Source organism: Gopherus evgoodei, chromosome 12 (genome assembly GCF_007399415.2).
Source record: "Gopherus evgoodei ecotype Sinaloan lineage chromosome 12, rGopEvg1_v1.p, whole genome shotgun sequence".
Classification (NCBI taxonomy): domain Eukaryota; kingdom Metazoa; phylum Chordata; order Testudines; family Testudinidae; genus Gopherus; species Gopherus evgoodei.
Window position 1 is genome coordinate 21,761,794 of NC_044333.1, and position 16,361 is coordinate 21,778,154.

Below are 16,361 nucleotides of genomic sequence, written 5' to 3' on the forward strand. Positions count from 1 at the left end.
GTTGCCTTTCCATTTCCTTGGCTATCCCTTTCTTCTTGTATTCTGTGAGAGGGTAAAGAGGAGACCCTAACTGACCTTCGGTACACTGTTCAATATTGTAGGGAGGTCTGCTTATAGTTAAGATCGCCTGACACTTCCCATGATAAAATGCTATAATAAATTTGATGTCTCATTTCTTAATACCATCCTAAGACGTACTGTGTTTGCTTTTCTGCTTAGGGGCTGTGCCTGGGTGATGCCACTCATTGCTGCTCACAAGGGGCAGAGAGAAGGGTGGCCTGTGCTTCCCTTCACTTGCACAAGCATATATGGGAGCATCAGGTGCACCCTTTTAAGAGCTGTAACTGCAGGAGAGAGCTGTGAAGCTTCAGGAGGTCTTGCACTTCCCTGTAGCACAATAGCTCTCCAAACTCTTGCTTGGGTGGTGTAGTTCCATGCTGCCCCAAATATGGGGGCACTAGTTCATAGGCACAAGCGAGCCCCTTGCGCCAAACTTCAGAGAACACAAAACTGAATTAGCTAGTTTAGAAAAAGCCTCATTTGTTTTATTTTTTGCAAAGATAGATTTAGTGAGATAGACCATAACATCCCATAAATGATGTTTGTGGGTCAAGTTAATCTGTGTAATAGATCTGTTCCTACTCGTACTGCTGTAGGATCAGGGTCAATAGACATACAGCACATGTGTATAGTCAGAGGTAGACCAGAAGAAAAATCAGAATTCTGTGGTAAATTGCATCTACACATCTGCATTTTATACTTTTAAGTTATGTTACAGTGAAACTGCACTATGGACCCCATCACAGGCAACCTCTTTTCTTAAACATCCACTTAAAAGTATCCCCATGTGGCTCCTGACATAATTTATCTTGACCTTTATTTAAAGACCACCTATATTAGGTCACTGGGTTTTGCTGCTCCATATGGTGGTCGCTTAACACAGGTTTAAGTGTAAACACAAAGTACAGTGTTTCAGTGACACAAAGGCAGGGAACCCAGTCTATTAGAGCCAGGAAATTCAAAACAGAGGGTGATACTCTGTCTGTACTTACCACAAATGCTACAGTGTTGTGTACACAGTTGGTCTTAATCTTAATTTTTTTGTGACTCTTGCTGGTTTGATACTATAGCTTTCATGTGGTTTAACTAAGATTTTCGTGTTGGTGTTTTATCAATACTCTTTTAAAAATGAAATTTTCTATTGTTCAGTATGCTTGGCAATGCGCAAGGTGTAAGGAAAGACTGTCTCCCTGCCACAAGGAACTTACAATCTAAGTACATTGAGTGGAAACATCCCTTGAAGCAGTGGGGTGGTTTTCTTAATGGGAATGAGAGAGAATGTCCAGGCAAATACCTTACAGCCCTCAATTCATTTTCCTGTGAAATTTTCCAATGCTTTAGTTTTCCCTCACGCCTGTTTCCAGTTGTCAGATATAGAATCTTGACAAATTATTGTTAATTGCTTAGTAAACAGAACAGTATTGTTGGCCCCAAGACAGATTACAGTGTCTTATTACAGAATTCTCATAGACCACAAACCACTATCTCCAGCAGTTATAACAGAGTTTAGCTTCAATCCGATAAAAAGCGTGTATTGAGTAATACCAGGTGCTCTTATTGTAAGTGATTTAAATGCAAATCTGGCTAGTTCATTGTAGTTGTGCTCAAAGACACACCCATGCAAAGTGAGCTGAGAGAGGTGAGAAGGTGTGCACATAAAGGGCTGTTTTTCCAACACTGACCTCTGATTATGGATGCTAATCACTGTGACTCCAATTATTTGTGGCTGCAGTTGAGGTTAATTGAACATCTCGACTCCTAATTTGTAGGCACAGGCATGTACCTAGACATCCAGTTTGATTGTGCCCCCATTCATCTGTGTCTGCGTAACCTGCTATTCAGTGTGTACTACATGTTCACATCTTTACTTGATCCATAGAGGATATGAGTCCCTCAGCAGCAGCTAGGGGACTTATTTCTTTAGCTCAAGCTGTAGAAGCCCATGTTTGAGCTCTGGAGATCTCTAGTTCAGTCCCAAAGATGGATATCATTACACCTGCAAAATGGCAAGCACAAAAACTGAGTCCTAGTGAAGGATAGTTGAAAATGTGGTCAGATTTTCTTATTAGCAAGACAATCTTCTCTTCTTATAAATCCTCTTGAAGAGGTTGGAATGGTTTTCTTTTCTTTTCTTTTCTTTTCTTTTCTTTTCTTTTCTTTTCTTTTCTTTCACAAAACCTCTAGCCATTTAGCGTGTATATCCTGTTGCACCTGATCAGCATTTCACACGACATATTCACGCACAAAAATATATTAGAAGAGTTCAGGTTGTGGCACAAACCACCAAAATAAATCAAGGGGTGCTAAGGTGAACATGTGTTTTATGTAATCCTATATATTTCAAATGTCCTTCAATTCCTACAACAAAAGGGAAGCCTTCAAGTACATCTCTGGTGAATTTAGGAGATGTGCTGGGCTTCCAACTTTTGCCTGTAAATATGATTATATCAAGATGTATTAAAGATTGGAGAGTTTGCATCAGTGTGTACTCTTTTATGTAGTATTTTAATTAAGACTAGTATTGGCCAGCATAGAAGCTAACATTACTGAATAGTTTGAATAGTACATATTTTCTGTAACTTCCTTGCTTCTGTTTGCACCCCTCCCCCCCACAAAAAATAAAAAATTCTGAGCCATGAAGTTTAGATTGAAATACAAACTTTCCCAGAGTTTTGGGGTGTTCTAATCTAGGGAAATCTAGTAGTGCCAAATTTCATCTCCAAATCTGAACTTTCCCAAAGTTTAGTGTGTTTGTAAGGCATACATAAAAACTGTGTGAGCTCATCCAGGTTTGGCCCTGGGTGTGTTAGGCTACATACGTGCTATGAGCTAGTGGTGGGGTTCTCTGCTCATGTACACGTACTCAGATTAGATCTGGTAGAAGAAACCCGAGTATAAATAGCAGCATAATGGTGGTAGCACAGGGAGCAGGAGCGGAGGCACGGCTGAGCTAAGTAGATACCAGCTGGTTTCAGGCGGGTCTGTACTCAGCACGGTGAAGCTACGCTGCTGTTACCCATGCCATCATGGCTACACTGCTGTCTATACTTCTGTTAGCTCAATGAAAGGATGTGCACATGAGCAGGGGAATCAGACCCCTAGCTTGTAGCATAGGTGAACCCTTTGTTGTGACTGAATCAGGTTCTAGTGTAACTCTCTAGGAAACAGGGATTCAGTAAGATTCTTCCAGAGTTGAACCCCAAACTCATTAAAATATTACAATAAAGTAATTAATGCACATGGCCACTAGACACTCTTAAAATGTAAATTTCACAGCTGTAAGAAATTAGATTTGTTTAAAAATAACAGAAGGCCCAAGTACAAATTATGAAGTAAGTGCCTATAAAATTTCAAACTTGGTTTTAAGGCACAGCTAATTTTTTTACTAGTTCATTTGCTTTAGCACTGGTATTCAGAGACAGATCCATTTCTCTTTGCCTTTAGGTATATACTGCTTTGGTGCCAATTTGCCTCCAAACTGGTGGTCAGACGGACACCAGAGTGGAATCAATTAGTCAGTGGTTTTCTCTCATCAGGTGATACGGCTAGAGTGCAAGGAAATATTTTCAATGAACCTCAGTCGCCTCTGAACTATATCTTGTGTTCAGTGTTTGATGGGTTTGCAAACTACAGCACCTGATTGCAAAGTTCAGTGAACACTGGTCTGAGTTATTTGCACAGCTGGGAAGATAGGTAAATTTCAGCTCCACAATGCATGTCAGCTCTATGTTAATAAGCCTTGGGAACACCCCTTTGTCACCTTATGTGAAAGCATGAGGGTCTGGGCTTTCCTACAATGGGCAGGTGGCAAGTTGGTCAAACTCAAACCTCCAAGCAAACCTGCAGAGATTCATTTGCTTCTGAACCCGGAAAACAACATACTAGAGAGTTCACTCAGCCTGAGATAGCACTTGATCTCTGGGTATTGTGCTCAGCGGGCTTTGAGTTCCCTCAAAGCCCATAGAAAGTTGATGAGGAAAGGGAACCTCCTTTTGTCTAAGCCAGTAGAAGCCATGCTAGGCTTGTTTCATCAGCAGGTTGTGACTTATGGGCTTGCTCCTGCTCTGCTAAATTCAGTGACAAAACTCCCTTCATCACCTGGCCCTATATGCCTTACATTTTTCCTGCCATTTCAAATATGCTCGCAGAGCCAAAACCCCTCTCATCACCTATTCTTGTGTGCAAGACAGGAGACCAAGGCCATGAGCTTGAGCACCATCCCTCTTTACTGAGTAGACTGAATGACAGGACAGAGCATGGACTCTCTTGGACCTCACTCACATATATGGTGCTACAACTGCGTCTTTGCAGGCCAGCTTGTAGCATAGTATATTAAATGGGGGGAGGGAAGAATATGAAGCAGAGTGTGTTCCAGATGAGCCATGCTGAAGATCCACTGCAAACCTATATTATGTGCGTAAGTAGACAAAGTTCAGATTATGGCCTCCTAATGTTATTTTCATGCTATTGTTTTAAAACATAATTATAAATCAAATTGCATTTAAGAAGTGAAGTTGACAATAGTGAGCTGAAACACTGTGTAAGGGCTGCTTCAAAAATAGCTCCTTTCAAACATTACTAGTGGTTAGAGAAAGAAAAGTATAGGTTGACCAGCCAGATTTTGCTATACCATTTGTATTTGAGATATGAGAATTTAAGTATTCGAATGTTCGTATGGTCTCTGGTGCTATAGCTCAAGGTCTTTCTTCTTCATCCAGGGCTGCTTTTCCAGAGTTTTGGTTCATTGCTTTAGGCTTAAGCAGGAGGTATGTGAGTTTTCACATTGCTTCATTTTAGCTGCTACTTTCCTCTCTTTCTTCCCATTCCTTACCATAATTATTTGTCTAAGCAGGAAAGCTTTATTCAGGAAAGAATAACAGCCATCTTGGGAAGGGAAGAGTGATGTTGGGTGTCTCAGTTTTTTGGTGGCCAACTTGAGACACTAGGGTGTGAAAAGTGCTGAGCCCTAGAGATTCCCATTTCATTCAATGGGAACTACTTGTGGGTAAAATTATGCATATGCTTATGTGTTAGCTGGACTGTGATCCAGGAATGGTACAACTAGTAAAACCTAGGCTTTATAAAGAGTAAATATCATCAGTTCAGTCAATATAGGTAACAATTCTAATACCATTACAATTTCATACAGTCGCTTTAAAAAGGGGGGACGGGCAGGGAAGATATATAAAAAATCATATTAGGCACCCCAGTAACTTGGACTAAAAATTAACTAATCAACAGGAGATGGAACCAATAAATATAGAACTCCACTTTTCAATAGGCTGTTAAAAAGTCTTAAACTACTTGACTGTGACCTATGGTAGGGATTATTGTGTCTACCATATGGGTAGTTGTTATTAGATCTGAACTAACAGTTAATAGAGGATCATGTATTTACATTTTGCTTTTTTCCTCATTTCTGAGAATGTCCAATTTATTTGTTGTTCAACTACTTCCAAATTTCTTCAATAAATAATTCTTGGATTGTAGATTGTTCACAAATTTAGAATATTTACAAATCAGTCTATCATGGCTGTTTACCTAAATCACCTTGGTTTTTCTTCTTGCTGATTGGATGAGTTGTGCAATTACTTGATACTGTGCAAAATGCAAACTGTGAATATTGCCACTGAATATACTACTCAGATTTTCTGCTGTGTTACTCAGTTACTTAAGTTATCCATCTAGGAACAAAAGCAGTACCACATGACCTCTTTAACTAACCAACACGCTGCAAATTCAGAATTGTATATTTAAATGTACACTTTTGTTCATTGTTGATTGCTTATGTAAGTCGAATATGGCTATTTCTGTCTGCTGATTGGGTGGCTCATGTAATTAAACAGTACAGTATGAATTGCAAATTGAAAATGAAATTTGAAATCTGCAACTATTCAAGCATTTGACCTAAACATTCATTGTGAGGAAGTATTCCTATTGATGACCTTTAGGCACTCCCAACTTAGCAGAGAAACAAAAAGGAAAAGTGAACAGTCAAAGGCTGCCAACACTATTAAATTTGCTTTTGAATTTGAATGAATATTCCCTGACCTTGTTTTCCGCTGTTTGCTCAGCTGTAATGATTCTCCCATTTTACAGATGGGTAAACTGCAGCAAAGAGGTTAAGTTATCTGTCCGAGGCCACAGAAGGTGTCAGCATCAGAGCCAGGAGTAGAATTAAGGAATTCTTACCACCTCGTCATGTGCATAGACTACTAGACTACACTGCTTTAACTGCTACAGGTAAGAAAAATATTGCATAAACTGATTATTATTAATAATAAGTATTTGTATTACCATAGCGCTTAGGAACCCTAGTCAATGATAAATTTAATTCATTGGTTAGTGAATTCAGAATTCACCCAGAAAAGATCAGAGAGCCACATAATGTCCCACAGCACTGGCTGTTAGCTGAAGGATGTGTAAAATCACATAGAGATCGGGAGCTCCCTATTGATTACAGAGCTGAGGCAGATCATGTGCACATAGTGTACTCTAGCTAGTGTGTGTGTGAAGTATATTGCACTGTGGTGCACTTTTTTTCAGAGAAGAGTGTGCAAATAGCAGATATGCTAGGATGAACCCTTTTTTCTCCAGCAGTGCTCTTTGTCGATGTTCTCTGAGGAAGGTACATTAAGCATGCCTGTCTGACTGAATGTGCCTTGTCTGCTAACTTAATACAGAGACTTTATGTGTAATATCGAAGGCCAAAACCCTGCAGTTCTCACTCAGGCAAAACTTTCATTGATTTTAGTGGGAGTTTTGTCTGAGTAAGAACTGCAGGATTTCATCCAGTGTGAGGGGAGGGCATTAGCATGGAGCCCCTAGACTCTAAGGATATGTCTACACTGCAGTAGAACACCTGTGGCTGGCCTGTGTCAGCTGACTCAGGCTCATGGGGCTCTTGCTGCAGTACTATAAACTTGCAATATAGACATTTGGGCTCGGACAGGAGCCCATGATCTAGTACCCTACCCTTTTGCAGGGATGCTTAACTAGCCTCAAGTGAAAACTCTCACTGAAATGAATGGGACTACTTAGAAAAGTAAAATTAAGCACAGTGCTTAAATGTCTGCAGTATTGCAGCCTGAGGCTTTGATGGGACTAATCACAGGCTCAAAGTTAAGTATGTGCTTTGTTGGATTAGGGTTGTAATTTTGAATAGTAAAATGTGAACTGAAGTTGACTGAACATGTATCTTTAGATCCACTTTTTGAAGGACACATTACTGCTATTAAGTATCAGCGGGGTAGATGTGTTAGTCTCAATCTGTAAAAAGCGACAAAGAATCCTGTGGCACCTTATAGACTAACAGAAGTATTGGAGCATAAGCTTTTGTGGAATACCCACGAAATCTTATCCTCCAATACTTCTGTTAGTCTATAACAGGGGTTCCCAACCCGGTGCCCGTGGGCACCATCTTAATGCACCCTCGTCCTGGCCCCTGGAAGAGCACCCACCGAAATGTCGCTGCGGCATTTCAGCGGGGACGCCTCTTGATGACGACGCTTGTCGCCGACAAGTGATGTCATCAAGAGGCGTTGCTCCCGAATTTCGGCAGTGACGCCTCTTGATGACATGCTTGCTGTTGACAAATGATGTCATTGAGAGACGTTGCCCCCGAATTTCGGCAGGGATGCCTTTCGCTGACGACGCTTGCCATTGACAAGTGACGTCATCGAGAGGCGTTGCTCCCGAATTTCAGCGGGGACACCTCTCGCTGACGTCGCTTGCCATTGACAAGCGACGTCAGCGAGAGGCATTGCCACTGAAATGCCACCGAAATTCGGTGGCATTTCTACGGGTGCTCCACTGCCGCAGTGGTCCTTCGGCTGGCGCACGCCAGCCAAAAAGATTGGGGACCACTGGTCTATAAGGTGCCACAGGATTCTTTGTTGCTTTTTACTGCTGTTGATTGGGTAGTTAGTTCACCAACTATTCTCCTCCTCAAAATATTTAAGTATAAAATTGTGTACTTAGTACTCACTGTGGAAAAGGTATGCACCCTCTGTGGAGTCCCCCCATCTCAGGGGTCAGTGAAATAAAGGCATCCAGGATTTCTGAATTACTGTACTCTCATATCTGCATATGGACCCACAAAGTAAGCCTGAAAGTTTCCGCCCCAGCCATGTGTTTGTATGGAATTTACTGTCTATTTTTAACTCTATCTGTACACAGTGCAAAGAATCATAGTGAAGCCCTCATTTAGTGGTGACAATGCAGGTATACAGTCACAAAAAATGTAAGATAATCACTTCAATGACACCTTCTGCAAAATATTTATCTTTCTGTGAACACTTCTCTTTGCAACAGGCAACAGGAACATTTTCTGTTCTGTGTTTTCTGCTGCCATGCACTTAATTCCGTTTGAACCATATCAGGGAGACTTGAGGAAAAAAAAATCAACCATTAAAGACTTGTTCTTTGTTTTTTCAATCTGTGACCCCAGCAATCTCTTTAGCAAGCCATGGTTCAGTAAACTGGCACACAGCAGCAGTTCTACAGTGGAAAAATCATAAAACAGATGGAAGCTTTACATTTTTGTTTAGTTTTTAAGAGCAGTTTTTATAACATCGCTTAAAATCATTCTGATGCATCATACTGTTTACACTTAAAGCTTTGTAGCTAAGATGTTTACACTATAGAGAATGTTTTAAGATATTTTATAGTTATGATATTTAGATAATTGGCAAGAAAAAAGATAGTTTGTTGAGATTACAGTGATGTTGGTAACCGTGAAGTAACTTATGAGTCTCAATAAATATGTCCAGTTCGGTGGAAAGTACAAACTCAGTTAAAACAAAACAACACAAGAGGGAATATCTTTTTAGTGAAATCATTTCCTTTTCTTAATCAAAAGATGACAGCCACAGCCTTAGAGCTCCCATCTGTAATGCACCACACCACGGATCTTCATACATAGCTTTTCTTTTTATGATTGATACAGTTACATCAGATCAGATTCTGTGCAAGTTCACTTGAATCATATACAAAAGTAAATAAAAGTTCATTTTCCATGAAAAAGTTAAAATGATTCAAAGTAAACCCCATACATCTTCAGTTTAATACTTCGTTTTAAAAGAAATGCATTTAGAGATTTTAATGTAGAAAAATGTATGCAGAGCGTAGTTTTGGAACATTTTAAAAAATGCCAAAAGCTGCATTAATCAAAAACAATAACTCCTTTTAACTTTTATAAATGCTCAGAAAGAAGTATGAAATAGTCTGTGTGTGGGCCACAAATGTTGGGAATGCAAACATTTCACAATAAACATGTTTAAATGAAAGTACTTGGCTAGATATACTAAAAGATAGTACATGTTGGGTTAATTAATGCTTACTCCATAAAAATAAACCTCACTTTCAAGATCTGACCAATAAAAATCATTAGTATATTTGGATCAGATGTGCTGACGGATGATTTTTATGTATATGTTAAACTTTTGTAAGGCGAATTGTCCTTGAAAAACCTAGAAACAGATTTCAATTTAAAGTGAACACTCCCCATCTATATCTATATATATCTATACTATGTGTTTTCCATGTATGATATGATATGATGAATTATTCCAGTTTTATCTGTATACTTGCAATTGATTTACTATTGATGGGTTTAAATTTATCATTTTTAAATGTATGAATCACAGTTACATAGCCAGGAAAATGTTCAGTTTCACAGAAATTGTTTGCCTGTAGAACATTAGTTTCTGATTCTAGCCATAATCAAATTACTGTATCACATTGTTTTTACTCAAAAAAAAAAACCTTTCTGATCTTACACTGAATCATTTTAGTGAGTTCACAAAGTAATCTTTTATTGAAAAGATTTTACCATGCTGTTAGGAAAATCATATGTGTACATAAACATATCTGGGTTTTTTAGTAGATTGTGCTGTTGAACCCATTAGAAATAGTGAAGCAAATTTTTCTTACATTTGGTATATTCTACTCTCATTCACTTGTGCAGACATAACAAAATCTGTCTCTGCAAAATTTACTTAAAGTGTAGTTACATTACAAGAAGATATGAGGAGTCCTTACTCATTAAATTAGAATTGGCTTCCATGTTATTTACTCATGTGAGTGAGGTTTTCTGGGTTGGGTCCAGAGATTTTATATTGCATACTTAATACACACATAAATAAAATGCCAAAGAAGCCCAAACTATATTAAAATGGCAGTAAAATCAAATATATGAACAAGACAAAATTAGGATTCATGATAGAAATCATGGGTGAAATCGTGGCACATTGATATCAATGGCAAAATTCCTATTGACTTCAACAGAAGCAGGTGTAGATCTTGCAAAAAGGTCTGTGCAGGTGGATTCTTCTGCCTTCATGGAGTCCCATTGACTTCTCTGGGGGAGAAGGATCTGGGCCTTGTTATTGTTTTAATTTTATTGTATCTATCCCATAACACACACAATGTACCAGGCACTCTCCTCACAGGTGGGAAGATATAATCTCTGCCACAAAGCATTTACAATGTAATGCTCTGATTCTACAAACACGGTATAAAAGTTTAAATCTATCATACTGCCTTTCAGCTCATCCATGTGTTAGGTAGTTTCCTGTAAGCTCTGCAGAACAAGTGGATCTTAAAGAAGGATTTGGAGGAAGAGAAGGTAGGAATCTTAGGAATCAGTTTGGGGGAGGTTTCCATGCCACCACATGGAAGAAGGCCTGAAGAAGGTTGGTGAGAATTGGAATAATAGCATGGATGGAGGTCTACGTGATAAGATGTTAGAGGAGATAAGTAGGCAGATGCAGAGTTGTGAAGGAGCTTTCAGGTGAGGACAAAAACTTGAACTTGGTGAGGTGGAAAAGGGAAGAACCAGTGGAAGGATTCAGAGAGAACTGATACTATCAGACTGATACACAAGATATGTGACTTGATTAGCTGTATTGTTAAACAGATGGTAGTGAGGACACAATGTCAGAGAGGAGGGGTTTGACATAGTCAGGATAGGATATGATGGAGGCCTTAGTCTGTAACTAACTGAACGTGAAATGTCTTTCTTTAGATGATGATACCTTTCAAACTCATATGAAAAGAAAAATTTAATGTTTTACCAAAATGAGTGAAAAACTTCTTCCTAGGTTATGATCAAATTTTAACCAACTTCTAGATGCCTATTCTTCAACCAATAACAAACAAGCACAATATTTTATTAGCTTAAGGAGTTTGTTTTAATAAAACTTTTTTTTGGTTTTGTAATGAGCATTTTATGTCACAGGATCTACTGGTTGCTTTATAGTTAAAAATATATATATAAAAAATTAAAAAAACTGAAAGCAACTCAGTGCTGAGAGCAGGCATCACTGAGAACAAAGGTAAATAATAGGCAAGAAATCATAACTCTTATTAAAAAATACCTTACAAGATAACCCTCAAGTGCAGTATGCTCTGGAACACTGGAAAGAGAGAGACTCAATGGCAACATGGACTATTCATCTGCCCTCCCATTGTCCAAAGGCTTCGTAAATTGAGGCCTAAGTGGCCTAAATTGGGCATTCTGGCAGATCGAGCCCCTGATAGGGAAAAGTGGGTTCATTCCTAATTAGTAAATTGTAGAGAACAGGTTGAAGAGAGGGGTTATAGTAGCAAGAGAGTTGCTCTCTGTTGCTCAGAACCAGAGAGTACGCTATGTCTCTCTCCTTGGGTTGGGAAACTTTACTACTACCGACCAATTAACCCACGCCATGAAGATTAAATGTGTCCTTGCTGCCAGCACACATTGACAAATACTAAATAAAAACTGGACTTGACTGAAACACATGCTTTTCTTTCTCTGGGTCCATACCCTGCCACCACTGCATGAAAAATTCCAAACTCTCATAAAACCCAATGGAACGCAGAAATACAGTTAGCTGGAACCCACATAAAATACATATTAAACTACCCATATAAAAGCAATAGGAAAAACAATGGGTATCTCTACTTCCTGTGCCAGAGCTTCCTAAATCCTGGCAATCTTCAGCTTTAGGGACAACTCTTTGATTGCTCTCTGTGGAATGTTGGAGATACAAGCAGCCCCTAGATCTGGGGAGCTGCAGATTAACCCCAGGATCTGGGAGTTGTAAAGGTGGTCTTACTATTTGTATCCCTACCCTTCCCTTCCAGTCCTGCACCCAGGCACAGTGTGGCTTTTTGGAGGACCAGGCAAGATAATACTTACAAGTTTCCATCTAATGAAAAAGGTGTGCAAGTAAACATTTCATTCATGTGTGTATGAATAGCTGTCATAGGTCTCACCCCCACTCTGAATTTTAGGGCATAGATGAGGACATTTCTAAGCTTAATTACCAGCTTAGATCTGGTCTCGCTGCAACCATCCAGAATTTTTGAGTACCTGGATCACTCCCTTTCCCCCAAAAACCTTCGCTTCCCTGGGTAGCCTTGAGAGACTCCTCCATCAGTTCCCTAGTGAGTCCAGATCCAATTCCCTTGGATCTCAAAAACAAGGAAGAATTACCCCTTCCCCCTCCCTTCCCCCCCCCACCAATCTCTGGTGAGTCCAGATCCAATTCCCTTGGATCTAAAAAAAAAACAGGGAAAAAATCAATCCGGTTCTAAGAAAGAAAGCTTTTAATTAAAAAAAAGAAAGGTAAAAGAAAAAAAAAAACCTCTGGGGGACAGCATATCAGCTAATCTCACAGACAATAGATTGAAAGCACAGGATGTTCCCCTGGGCAAAAATCTTAATACACACAAGAATACCCAATTTGATAATTCCCTTAATGGCACCAAGACAAGTCACAAAAGAAAATAAATATAAACCTATTTATTTCTTTCTAAAACTTACTACTCTGATAAGAGTCTAGTTCCTTGATCTTTTTCACTCCAGCTGAAACTGAAACTGACTAAACAAAGGAAACTTCCCTCCTTCCTTTTTGAAACATCTTGTTCCCCCATTGGTTCCTCTGGTCAGGTGTCAGCTAGGCTAGGTGAACTTCTTAACCCTTTACAGGTAAAAGAGGCATTAAACCTTAACTATCTGTTTATGACAATAGCGTACAGCTTGTGTGTGTCTAAGTATGTATACTATTCAGAAACTACACTTGCATGTCATCATTATAGTTATCTCTCTGTCAGTTTGTCACCGGGTTGTCACTATAAACCAAAACGTACAAAGCTTTATATCTATAAAAATCACTGTAGGTCAAAACTTGGTATTAGAGGTGGTCCCGAGCCCCATAGTTAGTGTCTGAACTTCTGCAAAGGACTGAGCCTGTTCAGAACTGGTTTATTTGGTCTGGCCTGCTATAGCAATGGTAGCTGGTTAGGTCTGTGGAAGAACCAAACATCTACAAAGACTGGTGGTGCTTGGCTCTGGAGTTTTGGTTTGTGCCTCTTCCTATTTGATGAGTCAGGACTCAGCTAAAGAATGCAACATTTTCATTTAATAAAAATAAATCTTTTTTAGGGTGTACAAGGGTAAAGGTTGTTTTTTTTTTTAAAACCAATTTGGAACATCTTATTTGAGGTGATGTATGGTACATTACCATTAACTTTGAAGAGGGACGGGAGGGAGGAAGAATACAAAGGAACTGGTAAATGGATTCAGAAAATTTCAACTCTGGATCACAGGTTCAAATCCATCTCAGGTCAGAAATTACCAAAAACTATTGTCATGGCTATTCAGTGGTTTCTGAGTCGTGGCTTTCGTGGTTCCACTCTGGTTCCCAGTAGACAGTCCACATCCCAGAAAGCCCCAGCAACACACTTGACACTGTCTAACCCTTTGGTTGATAGCCTTAGCAAAAGATGCCAAGAATTTAATGGACATGAAAACTGAACCATCCACTGACATACATACGTGCTCTGTCACTGGGGCACTGTGGGAAAGCTTGCCCTGCCATTGCCCATCCATATTCCGTGGATAAATTAAGACTTCATTTTCTGAGGATTTTATTCACAGCTTTTCACAAGCACCAAATTCAAATAAAAACCACATTTTTTTAAAAGAAAAAAAGTGATGGTTAAAAATGAAATTTGGCAAGTGGTAATCTATAAAATGATCTAATCATCCCTTTTGGAGATTGATCAGAATTAAAATGGGCAACATCTGTAAGAGTGAAAATTGTCAATTGTACATGATAACCACTGGCTTTTTTTCTTTCAAAGCATTAGCATTTTTAGCTGTATAGCTCCTTTTTATTTCATTAATAGTAATAAAGGAAAAATTCTTCCTCTTCCATATGTGGCTTGGAAATGTTTATGGTCAAATGTTCTTGAAATAGCAAAAAGCCAGAACATGTAGAGCTAATTCTCAGTATGCTTCCCTAGCCCACTCTGCTTTTGAACTGTGTACTCAACTCCCACTGACACTAAGGTGTGCAGAACAAGGATAGGATGCAAACATAAAAAAATCTGTGTACATATAATATGTAAAAATGACTCAGTTTTCTGAGGCTCATAATATATGACGAACATGATCAGTTATGGAAGAAGTTTCCATCTGTCTTGTATGAGCAAGGCAGAGACAATAAAAAAATGAATGTTGGTGATGTGAAATATTTAAGGCAAATTCTGGCCTGTGAATAAACACCTTGAAAAGATGTTGCAAACATATGCATCAAAGGCTGAATTGATTTACCTTCAAATTCTATCTGGTAACAGGTTCAGCTGTCTGCATACAATCCAGCAAAGGAGGGGAACCCACAGCCATATACCAGCCGTACACAGTATGAGGGATACACATGTACAGTACCTTTCCCCATCCCAGAGGTGGAATAGTTTATATGAAAACTCCGAAGAGAACAAGCTGCTGGGTATGTTACCCAGGTTCACCTTCTGATGGGTTGTATACAGAAATGTCTGTTTGTGGCCCAGAAACACCCACACCATGCCCCTTTTTCTTGTAGCACAGACACACTCTCTTAAAACCCCTGCTGGTGTCAAATATCAGAGAGGTATCCGTGTTAGTCTGGATCTGTAAAAGCAGCAAAGAGTCCTGTGGCACCTTATATACCCACTTTGTTGGATGCATGCTGGTGTGTTTTTCTGATGGCATTTCTCTGACTAAAATTGCAGTGCAATGACTGGAACATAGTACCTGTTAAAACTGTCTCATTGGGCTACTGTTATGAGCAAAGTTTCTCAATACATTTGCAGGTTTGGAGTGGTGGGGCCAAACCTCCACCTTTTTTCGCTTTGACTTCAGTGAGAATAAGATCAGGTCCTTACTGTCCTGAGTTTGGTCATACTTACATGGTCTCCTGCCAAAATGTGACCCTTGATTTTTTCATTCTTCCCTTATGAAATCATGATGAGTGACATGGTAATATAAATCCATGAATTTGTCGCATGGGCAAAACTCTAATGAATGCTTGTATATGTGTATCTGTATATTAGTCTTGATATTAAACATTACAGTAATTGTAAATAACTTGCTCAAATAAATACTACTGACAAGATCATTTTAAAGAAAGCTGTATTTTGACATTGCCAATAGTACCCACTTGTAAAAAACCAAAATGTGTTCTGTGCGCCATTCACAAGGCTTCTCTTCCCCTCACAAATTGTACTCCCCAAACTATTAACAATACTTTAAAGGTAGATTAGTTGGCTGCTAGAAAACACCGATAGGTGTTTAGTGACACCTTTCTCACTTGAAATCTGCTTAACTCGCCCCCCTCTCACCACTGGAAAAAAAAACTTTTTTTTATAAAACTTCAGTTGAAAATTGGTGCTTTTACACATTGTCAACTTTCAAAACTCCACCCACAACTCATAGCCAATCAGCATTGTTCTGACTGTGCATTGGTTTCCAAGGTGACCAAAGCACACAGGCAGCCACAGAAATTTACTACACAGGGAGTAAAGCACAAAAAAACAAAACAAAACCATCAAGCATTGTTACTTTTCTATTGATGTGTTTTATTTTAAAAAACACACCCAAAAGATATGTGGAATGCATAAATAGGGATCAGTAGGGGATAGTACTTGGATTAGAGAAAGGGAGGAGAAGGAACTGCTTAACTCACTTTAAATCAGTAAAAGTAAACATGGTATCCAATCTATGCACACTATGCATTGAGAGAGAGCTTGTATGACTACTGTCTCTATAGAAAAGTGTTGCGTTGGTATTAAATTACATGATCAATTTGGTACTCATAATTAGTATGTATATGGTTTTTGTTACCTCGTGTATAATATTAAATACTTGTGAAGTTTCTTCAGATTAAGTTAAAAAAGCCTTGCCTTCTATCTGTTACATATCATTAGAAAGTCTGATGTCTTATGGACATTCTGCTTGTACTGCCATTTATCATGACTTGTTTAATTAACAACTG

At 39.0% G+C, this 16,361-nt stretch overlaps 1 protein-coding gene across 4 annotated transcripts in view; it reads left to right on the top strand.

The window, feature by feature from the left end:
• The window catches only part of ZNF536 (zinc finger protein 536), a 422,921-nt gene that overhangs the window by 111,432 nt on the left and 295,128 nt on the right, over positions 1–16,361 (top strand). For all 4 annotated transcript variants that reach the window (XM_030581943.1, XM_030581945.1, XM_030581946.1 and 1 more), the window contains one exon: positions 6,160–6,303. The gene's annotated coding sequence lies outside the window, so the exon portion shown is untranslated. The remainder of the gene's footprint in view (positions 1–6,159; positions 6,304–16,361) is intronic.